The sequence below is a fragment of the Thermobia domestica genome, chromosome 8 (assembly GCF_964235325.1).
Source record: "Thermobia domestica chromosome 8, izTheDome1.hap1.1, whole genome shotgun sequence".
NCBI classification, from domain to species: Eukaryota; Metazoa; Arthropoda; class Insecta; order Zygentoma; family Lepismatidae; genus Thermobia; species Thermobia domestica.
The window spans coordinates 199,778,195-199,790,492 of NC_137461.1; positions in this window are offsets into that span (position 1 = coordinate 199,778,195).

The window sequence follows — 12,298 nt, forward strand, 5'->3', positions numbered from 1 at the left end:
ATACAGGGCACTCGCTAATTGGTGCAATTTCTTCATTTTTTGAAAAAAAAATAATAATTGTTATACTACGGTTTTGAATTTTGCTTCACCCTGTATATTTTTTTTATACAACAACCAAATATACTAACTAAGTGTTGCAAACATCATAAAGGAGAAAGAAAACCTATACATTACAAGAAAAAGGTTTAAAAAATGAAGTTAGTAGCTGTAGTTATATATGGAGGAATGGAACCCTTGCAGTATTGATGAGACCACGTATCACTCATCCTAAGTAGAAAACGTACGTCTTTAACCACAAATTTCTTCAATTTTCTTCAAAACTATACTAGTTGGTATAAATATGTTGTTAGGCAACATCTCAACAATATAACATATGTCATTATTATATATATTATATTGTTGAGCACTCTTCCTAACTGCTATATATTTCAAGCTGTATCTCCGAAACTTCTGAACATATTTTAATGAAATAAAGCTCAAATTGAAGAACAGTACACTCTTTCTGACGTGAATGCAAGCAGAGCCCCCTACCGTAAATGGAAAGTTATGTTGTGTATATCATATCTTGCACTGTTTTATTCTTTTTACAGAACATAACACATTTCATTCCATGATATGTCTCATTGCCTCATAACAATATGGCTGACGAATGACAACCGAGGAAAACGAACATGTACCGTTCAGATTTGCATACAGGGCACTTGCTAATTGGTGCAATTTCTTCATTTTTTGAAAAAAAAATAATAATTGTTATACTAAGGTTTTGAATTTTGCTTCACCCTGTATATATTTTTTCATACAGCAACCAAATATACTAACTAAGTGTTGGAAACATCATAAAGGAGAAAGATATCCTATACATTACAAGAAAAAGGTTTAAAAAATGAAGTTAGTACCTGTTGTTATATATGGAGCAATGGAACCCTTGCAGTATTGATGAGACCACGTATCACTCATCCTAAGTAGAAAACGTACGTCTTTAACCACAAATTTCTTCAATTTTCTTCAAAACTATACTAGTTGGTATAAATATGTTGTTAGGCAACATCTCAACAATATAACATATGTCATTTTTATATATATTATATTGTTGAGCACTCTTCCTAACTGCTATATATTTCAAGCTGTATCTCCGAAACTTCTGAACATATTTTAATGAAATAAAGCTCAAATTCAAGAACAGTACACTCTTTCTGACATGAATGCAAGCAGAGCTCCCTACCGTAAATGGAAAGTTATGTTGTGTATATCATATCTTGCACTGTTTTATTCTTTTTACAGAACATAACACATTTCATTCCATGATATGTCTCATTGCCTCATAACAATATGGCTGACGAATGACAACCGAGGAAAAAGAACATGTACCGTTCAGATTTGCATACAGGGCACTTGCTAATTGGTGCAATTTCTTCATTTTTTGAAAAAAAAATAATAATTGTTACACTACGGTTTTGAATTTTTCTTCACCCTGTATATTTTTTTTCATACAGCAACCAAATATACTAACTAAGTGTTGCAAACATCATAAAGGAGAAAGAAATTCTATACATTACAAGAAAAAGGTTTAAAAAATGAAGTTAGTACCTGTTGTTATATATGGAGCAATGGAACCCTTGCAGTATTGATGAGACCACGTATCACTTATCCTAAGTAGAAAACGTACGTCTTTAACCACAAATTTCTTCAATTTTCTTCAAAACTATACTAGTTGGTATAAATATGTTGTTAGGCAACATCTCAACAATATAACATATGTCATTTTTATATATATTATATTGTTGAGCACTCTTCCTAACTGCTATATATTTCAGGCTATATCTCCGAAACTTCTGAACATATTTTAATGAAATAAAGCTCAAATTGAATAGTTTACACTCTTTCTGATAGGAATGCAAGCAGAGCCCCCTACCGTAAAAGGAAAGTTATGTTGTGTATATCATATCTTGCACTGTTTTATTCTTTTTACAGAACATAACACATTTCATTCCATGATATGTCTCATTGCCTCATAACAATATGGCTGACGAATGACAACCGAGGAAAAAGAACATGTACCGTTCAGATTTGCATACAGGGCACTCGCTAATTGGTGCAATTTCTTCATTTTTTGAAAAAAAATAATAATTGTTATACTACGGTTTTGAATTTTGCTTCACCCTGTATATTTTTTTTATACAACAACCAAATATACTAACTAAGTGTTGCAAACATCATAAAGGAGAAAGAAAACCTATACATTACAAGAAAAAGGTTTAAAAAATGAAGTTAGTACCTGTAGTTATATATGGAGGAATGGAACCCTTGCAGTATTGATGAGACCACGTATCACTCATCCTAAGTAGAAAACGTACGTCTTTAACCACAAATTTCTTCAATTTTCTTCAAAACTATACTAGTTGGTATAAATATGTTGTTAGGCAACATCTCAACAATATAACATATGTCATTATTATATATATTATATTGTTGAGCACTCTTCCTAACTGCTATATATTTCAAGCTGTATCTCCGAAACTTCTGAACATATTTTAATGAAATAAAGCTCAAATTGAAGAACAGCACACTCTTTCTGACATGAATGCAAGCAGAGCTCCCTACCGTAAATGGAAAATTATGTTGTGTATATCATATCTTGCACTGTTTTATTCTTTTTACAGAACATAACACATTTCATTCCATGATATGTCTCATTGCCTCATAACAATATGGCTGACGAATGACAACCGAGGAAAAAGAACATGTACCGTTCAGATTTGCATACAGGGCACTCGCTAATTGGTGCAATTTCTTCATTTTTTGAAAAAAAAATAATAATTGTTATACTACAGTTTTGAATTTTGCTTCACCCTCTTATATTTTTTTTATACAACAACCAAATATACTAACTAAGTGTTGCAAACATCATAAAGGAGAAAGAAAACCTATACATTATTAGAAAAAGGTTTAAAAAATGAAGTTAGTACCTGTAGTTATATATGGAGGAATGGAACCCTTGCAGTATTGATGAGACCACGTATCACTCATCCTAAGTAGAAAACGTACGTCTTTAACCACAAATTTCTTCAATTTTCTTCAAAACTATACTAGTTGGTATAAATATGTGGTTAGGCAACATCTCAACAATATAACATATGTCATTATTATATATATTATATTGTTGAGCACTCTTCCTAACTGCTATATATTTCAAGCTGTATCTCCGAAACTTCTGAACATATTTTAATGAAATAAAGCTCAAATTGAAGAACAGTACACTCTTTCTGACATGAATGCAAGCAGAGCCCCCTACCGTAAATGGAAAGTTATGTTGTGTATATCATATCTTGCACTGTTTTATTCTTTTTACAGAACATAACACATTTCATTCCATGATATGTCTCATTGCCTCATAACAATATGGCTGACGAATGACAACCGAGGAAAAAGAACATGTACCGTTCAGATTTGCATACAGGGCACTTGCTAATTGGTGCAATTTCTTCATTTTTTGAAAAAAAATAATAATTGTTATACTACGGTTTTGAATTTTGCTTCACCCTGTATTTTTTTTTCATACAGCAACCAAATATACTAACTAAGTGTTGCAAACATCATAAAGGAGAAAGAAATTCTATACATTACAAGAAAAAGGTTTAAAAAATGAAGTTAGTACCTGTTGTTATATATGGAGCAATGGAACCCTTGCAGTATTGATGAGACCACGTATCACTTATCCTAAGTAGAAAACGTACGTCTTTAACCACAAATTTCTTCAATTTTCTTCAAAACTATACTAGTTGGTATAAATATGTTGTTAGGCAACATCTCAACAATATAACATATGTCATTTTTATATATATTATATTGTTGAGCACTCTTCCTAACTGCTATATATTTCAGGCTATATCTCCGAAACTTCTGAACATATTTTAATGCAATAAAGCTCAAATTGAATAGTTTACACTCTTTCTGATAGGAATGCAAGCAGAGCCCCCTACCGTAAAAGGAAAGTTATGTTGTGTATATCATATCTTGCACTGTTTTATTCTTTTTACAGAACATAACACATTTCATTCCATGATATGTCTCATTGCCTCATAACAATATGGCTGACGAATGACAACCGAGGAAAAAGAACATGTACCGTTCAGATTTGCATACAGGGCACTCGCTAATTGGTGCAATTTCTTCATTTTTTGAAAAAAAATAATAATTGTTATACTACGGTTTTGAATTTTGCTTCACCCTGTATATTTTTTTTATACAACAACCAAATATACTAACTAAGTGTTGCAAACATCATAAAGGAGAAAGAAAACCTATACATTACAAGAAAAAGGTTTAAAAAATGAAGTTAGTACCTGTAGTTATATATGGAGGAATGGAACCCTTGCAGTATTGATGAGACCACGTATCACTCATCCTAAGTAGAAAACGTACGTCTTTAACCACAAATTTCTTCAATTTTCTTCAAAACTATACTAGTTGGTATAAATATGTTGTTAGGCAACATCTCAACAATATAACATATGTCATTATTATATATATTATATTGTTGAGCACTCTTCCTAACTGCTATATATTTCAAGCTGTATCTCCGAAACTTCTGAACATATTTTAATGAAATAAAGCTCAAATTGAAGAACAGTACACTCTTTCTGACATGAATGCAAGCAGAGCCCCCTACCGTAAACGGAAAGTTATGTTGTGTATATCATATCTTGCACTGTTTTATTCTTTTTACAGAACATAACACATTTCATTCCATGATATGTCTCATTGCCTCATAACAATATGGCTGACGAATGACAACCGAGGAAAAAGAACATGTACCGTTCAGATTTGCATACAGGGCACTTGCTAATTGGTGCAATTTCTTCATTTTTTGAAAAAAAAATAATAATTGTTATACTACGGTTTTGAATTTTGGTTCACCCTGTATATTTTTTTTCATACAGCAACCAAATATACTAACTAAGTGTTGCAAACATCATAAAGGAGAAAGAAATCCTATACATTACAAGAAAAAGGTTTAAAAAATGAAGTTAGTACCTGTTGTTATATATGGAGCAATGGAACCCTTCCAGTATTGATGAGACCACGTATCACTCATCCTAAGTAGAAAACGTACGTCTTTAACCACAAATTTCTTCAATTTTCTTCAAAACTATACTAGTTGGTATTAATATGTTGTTAGGCAACATCTCAACAATATAACATATGTCATTTTTATATATATTATATTGTTGAGCACTCTTCCTAACTGCTATATATTTCAGGCTATATCTCCGAAACTTCTGAACATATTTTAATGCAATAAAGCTCAAATTGAAGAGTTTACACTCTTTCTGATAGGAATGCAAGCAGAGCCCCCTACCGTAAACGGAAAGTTATGTTGTGTATATCATATCTTGCACTGTTTTATTCTTTTTACAGAATATAACACATTTCATTCCATGATATGTCTCATTGCCTCATAACAATATGACTGACGAATGACAACCGAGGAAAAAGAACATGTACCGTTCAGATTTGCATACAGGGCACTCGCTAATTGGTGCAATTTCTTCATTTTTTGAAAAAAAAATAATAATTGTTATACTACGGTTTTGAATTTTGCTTCACCCTGTATATTTTTTTTATACAACAACCAAATATACTAACTAAGTGTTGCAAACATCATAAAGGAGAAAGAAAACCTATACATTACAAGAAAAAGGTTTAAAAAATGAAGTTAGTAGCTGTAGTTATATATGGAGGAATGGAACCCTTGCAGTATTGATGAGACCACGTATCACTCATCCTAAGTAGAAAACGTACGTCTTTAACCACAAATTTCTTCAATTTTCTTCAAAACTATACTAGTTGGTATAAATATGTTGTTAGGCAACATCTCAACAATATAACATATGTCATTATTATATATATTATATTGTTGAGCACTCTTCCTAACTGCTATATATTTCAAGCTGTATCTCCGAAACTTCTGAACATATTTTAATGAAATAAAGCTCAAATTGAAGAACAGTACACTCTTTCTGACGTGAATGCAAGCAGAGCCCCCTACCGTAAATGGAAAGTTATGTTGTGTATATCATATCTTGCACTGTTTTATTCTTTTTACAGAACATAACACATTTCATTCCATGATATGTCTCATTGCCTCATAACAATATGGCTGACGAATGACAACCGAGGAAAACGAACATGTACCGTTCAGATTTGCATACAGGGCACTTGCTAATTGGTGCAATTTCTTCATTTTTTGAAAAAAAAATAATAATTGTTATACTAAGGTTTTGAATTTTGCTTCACCCTGTATATATTTTTTCATACAGCAACCAAATATACTAACTAAGTGTTGGAAACATCATAAAGGAGAAAGAAATCCTATACATTACAAGAAAAAGGTTTAAAAAATGAAGTTAGTACCTGTTGTTATATATGGAGCAATGGAACCCTTGCAGTATTGATGAGACCACGTATCACTCATCCTAAGTAGAAAACGTACGTCTTTAACCACAAATTTCTTCAATTTTCTTCAAAACTATACTAGTTGGTATAAATATGTTGTTAGGCAACATCTCAACAATATAACATATGTCATTTTTATATATATTATATTGTTGAGCACTCTTCCTAACTGCTATATATTTCAAGCTGTATCTCCGAAACTTCTGAACATATTTTAATGAAATAAAGCTCAAATTCAAGAACAGTACACTCTTTCTTACATGAATGCAAGCAGAGCTCCCTACCGTAAATGGAAAGTTATGTTGTGTATATCATATCTTGCACTGTTTTATTCTTTTTACAGAACATAACACATTTCATTCCATGATATGTCTCATTGCCTCATAACAATATGGCTGACGAATGACAACCGAGGAAAAAGAACATGTACCGTTCAGATTTGCATACAGGGCACTTGCTAATTGGTGCAATTTCTTCATTTTTTGAAAAAAAATAATAATTGTTACACTACGGTTTTGAATTTTGCTTCACCCTGTATATTTTTTTTCATACAGCAACCAAATATACTAACTAAGTGTTGCAAACATCATAAAGGAGAAAGAAATTCTATACATTACAAGAAAAAGGTTTAAAAAATGAAGTTAGTACCTGTTGTTATATATGGAGCAATGGAACCCTTGCAGTATTGATGAGACCACGTATCACTTATCCTAAGTAGAAAACGTACGTCTTTAACCACAAATTTCTTCAATTTTCTTCAAAACTATACTAGTTGGTATAAATATGTTGTTAGGCAACATCTCAACAATATAACATATGTCATTTTTATATATATTATATTGTTGAGCACTCTTCCTAACTGCTATATATTTCAGGCTATATCTCCGAAACTTCTGAACATATTTTAATGAAATAAAGCTCAAATTGAAGACCAGTACACTCTTTCTGATAGGAATGCAAGCAGAGCCCCCTACCGTAAAAGGAAAGTTATGTTGTGTATATCATATCTTGCACTGTTTTATTCTTTTTACAGAACATAACACATTTCATTCCATGATATGTCTCATTGCCTCATAACAATATGGCTGACGAATGACAACCGAGGAAAAAGAACATGTACCGTTCAGATTTGCATACAGGGCACTCGCTAATTGGTGCAATTTCTTCATTTTTTGAAAAAAAATAATAATTGTTATACTACGGTTTTGAATTTTGCTTCACCCTGTATATTTTTTTTATACAACAACCAAATATACTAACTAAGTGTTGCAAACATCATAAAGGAGAAAGAAAACCTATACATTACAAGAAAAAGGTTTAAAAAATGAAGTTAGTACCTGTAGTTATATATGGAGGAATGGAACCCTTGCAGTATTGATGAGACCACGTATCACTCATCCTAAGTAGAAAACGTACGTCTTTAACCACAAATTTCTTCAATTTTCTTCAAAACTATACTAGTTGGTATAAATATGTTGTTAGGCAACATCTCAACAATATAACATATGTCATTATTATATATATTATATTGTTGAGCTCTCTTCCTAACTGCTATATATTTCAAGCTGTATCTCCGAAACTTCTGAACATATTTTAATGAAATAAAGCTCAAATTGAAGAACAGCACACTCTTTCTGACATGAATGCAAGCAGAGCTCCCTACCGTAAATGGAAAATTATGTTGTGTATATCATATCTTGCACTGTTTTATTCTTTTTACAGAACATAACACATTTCATTCCATGATATGTCTCATTGCCTCATAACAATATGGCTGACGAATGACAACCGAGGAAAAAGAACATGTACCGTTCAGATTTGCATACAGGGCACTCGCTAATTGGTGCAATTTCTTCATTTTTTGAAAAAAAATAATAATTGTTATACTACAGTTTTGAATTTTGCTTCACCCTCTTATATTTTTTTTATACAACAACCAAATATACTAACTAAGTGTTGCAAACATCATAAAGGAGAAAGAAAACCTATACATTATTAGAAAAAGGTTTAAAAAATGAAGTTAGTACCTGTAGTTATATATGGAGGAATGGAACCCTTGCAGTATTGATGAGACCACGTATCACTCATCCTAAGTAGAAAACGTACGTCTTTAACCACAAATTTCTTCAATTTTCTTCAAAACTATACTAGTTGGTATAAATATGTTGTTAGGCAACATCTCAACAATATAACATATGTCATTATTATATATATTATATTGTTGAGCACTCTTCCTAACTGCTATATATTTCAAGCTGTATCTCTGAAACTTCTGAACATATTTTAATGAAATAAAGCTCAAATTGAAGAACAGTACACTCTTTCTGACATGAATGCAAGCAGATCCCCCTACCGTAAATGGAAAGTTATGTTGTGTATATCATATCTTGCACTGTTTTATTCTTTTTACAGAACATAACACATTTCATTCCATGATATGTCTCATTGCCTCATAACAATATGGCTGACGAATGACAACCGAGGAAAAAGAACATGTACCGTTCAGATTTGCCTACAGGGCACTCGCTAATTGGTGCAATTTCTTCATTTTTTGAAAAAAAAATAATTGTTATACTACGGTTTTGAATTTTGCTTCACCCTGTATATTTTTTTCATACAACAACCAAATATACTAACTAAGTGTTGGAAACATCATAAAGGAGAAAGAAATCCTATACATTACAAGAAAAAGGTTTAAAAAATGAAGTTAGTACCTGTTGTTATATATGGAGCAATGGAACCCTTGCAGTATTGATGAGACCACGTATCACTCATCCTAAGTAGAAAACGTACGTCTTTAACCACAAATTTCTTCAATTTTCTTCAAAACTATACTAGTTGGTATAAATATGTTGTTAGGCAACATCTCAACAATATAACATATGTCATTTTTATATATATTATATTGTTGAGCACTCTTCCTAACTGCTATATATTTCAAGCTGTATCTCCGAAACTTCTGAACATATTTTAATGAAATAAAGCTCAAATTCAAGAACAGTACACTCTTTCTGACATGAATGCAAGCAGAGCTCCCTACCGTAAATGGAAAGTTATGTTGTGTATATCATATCTTGCACTGTTTTATTCTTTTTACAGAACATAACACATTTCATTCCATGATATGTCTCATTGCCTCATAACAATATGGCTGACGAATGACAACCGAGGAAAAAGAACATGTACCGTTCAGATTTGCATACAGGGCACTTGCTAATTGGTGCAATTTCTTCATTTTTTGAAAAAAAAATAATAATTGTTACACTACGGTTTTGAATTTTGCTTCACCCTGTATATTTTTTTTCATACAGCAACCAAATATACTAACTAAGTGTTGCAAACATCATAAAGGAGAAAGAAATTCTATACATTACAAGAAAAAGGTTTAAAAAATGAAGTTAGTACCTGTTGTTATATATGGAGCAATGGAACCCTTGCAGTATTGATGAGACCACGTATCACTTATCCTAAGTAGAAAACGTACGTCTTTAACCACAAATTTCTTCAATTTTCTTCAAAACTATACTAGTTGGTATAAATATGTTGTTAGGCAACATCTCAACAATATAACATATGTCATTTTTATATATATTATATTGTTGAGCACTCTTCCTAACTGCTATATATTTCAGGCTATATCTCCGAAACTTCTGAACATATTTTAATGAAATAAAGCTCAAATTGAAGACCAGTACACTCTTTCTGATAGGAATGCAAGCAGAGCCCCCTACCGTAAAAGGAAAGTTATGTTGTGTATATCATATCTTGCACTGTTTTATTCTTTTTACAGAACATAACACATTTCATTCCATGATATGTCTCATTGCCTCATAACAATATGGCTGACGAATGACAACCGAGGAAAAAGAACATGTACCGTTCAGATTTGCATACAGGGCACTCGCTAATTGGTGCAATTTCTTCATTTTTTGAAAAAAAATAATAATTGTTATACTACGGTTTTGAATTTTGCTTCACCCTGTATATTTTTTTTATACAACAACCAAATATACTAACTAAGTGTTGCAAACATCATAAAGGAGAAAGAAAACCTATACATTACAAGAAAAAGGTTTAAAAAATGAAGTTAGTACCTGTAGTTATATATGGAGGAATGGAACCCTTGCAGTATTGATGAGACCACGTATCACTCATCCTAAGTAGAAAACGTACGTCTTTAACCACAAATTTCTTCAATTTTCTTCAAAACTATACTAGTTGGTATAAATATGTTGTTAGGCAACATCTCAACAATATAACATATGTCATTATTATATATATTATATTGTTGAGCACTCTTCCTAACTGCTATATATTTCAAGCTGTATCTCCGAAACTTCTGAACATATTTTAATGAAATAAAGCTCAAATTGAAGAACAGCACACTCTTTCTGACATGAATGCAAGCAGAGCTCCCTACCGTAAATGGAAAATTATGTTGTGTATATCATATCTTGCACTGTTTTATTCTTTTTACAGAACATAACACATTTCATTCCATGATATGTCTCATTGCCTCATAACAATATGGCTGACGAATGACAACCGAGGAAAAAGAACATGTACCGTTCAGATTTGCATACAGGGCACTCGCTAATTGGTGCAATTTCTTCATTTTTTGAAAAAAAATAATAATTGTTATACTACAGTTTTGAATTTTGCTTCACCCTCTTATATTTTTTTTATACAACAACCAAATATACTAACTAAGTGTTGCAAACATCATAAAGGAGAAAGAAAACCTATACATTATTAGAAAAAGGTTTAAAAAATGAAGTTAGTACCTGTAGTTATATATGGAGGAATGGAACCCTTGCAGTATTGATGAGACCACGTATCACTCATCCTAAGTAGAAAACGTACGTCTTTAACCACAAATTTCTTCAATTTTCTTCAAAACTATACTAGTTGGTATACATATGTTGTTAGGCAACATCTCAACAATATAACATATGTCATTATTATATATATTATATTGTTGAGCACTCTTCCTAACTGCTATATATTTCAAGCTGTATCTCCGAAACTTCTGAACATATTTTAATGAAATAAAGCTCAAATTGAAGAACAGTACACTCTTTCTGACATGAATGCAAGCAGATCCCCCTACCGTAAATGGAAAGTTATGTTGTGTATATCATATCTTGCACTGTTTTATTCTTTTTACAGAACATAACACATTTCATTCCATGATATGTCTCATTGCCTCATAACAATATGGCTGACGAATGACAACCGAGGAAAAAGAACATGTACCGTTCAGATTTGCCTACAGGGCACTCGCTAATTGGTGCAATTTCTTCATTTTTTGAAAAAAAAATAATTGTTATACTACGGTTTTGAATTTTGCTTCACCCTGTATATTTTTTTCATACAACAACCAAATATACTAACTAAGTGTTGCAAACATCATAAAGGAGAAAGAAAACCTATCCATTACAAGAAAAAGGTTTAAAAAATGAAGTTAGTACCTGTAGTTATTTATGGAGCAATGGAACCCTTGCAGTATTGATGAGACCACGTATCACTCATACTAAGTAGAAAACGTACGTCTTTAACCACAAATTTCTTCAATTTTCTTCAAAACTATACTAGTTGGTATAAATATGTTGTTAGGCAACATCTCAACAATATAACATATGTCATTTTTATATATATTATATTGTTGAGCACTCTTCCTAACTGCTATATATTTCAAGCTGTATCTCCGAAACTTCTGAACATATTTTAATGAAATAAAGCTCAAATTGAAGAACAGTACACACTTTCTGACATGAATGCAAGCAGAGCCCCCTACCGTAAATGGAAAGTTATGTTGTGTATATCATATCTTGCACTGTTT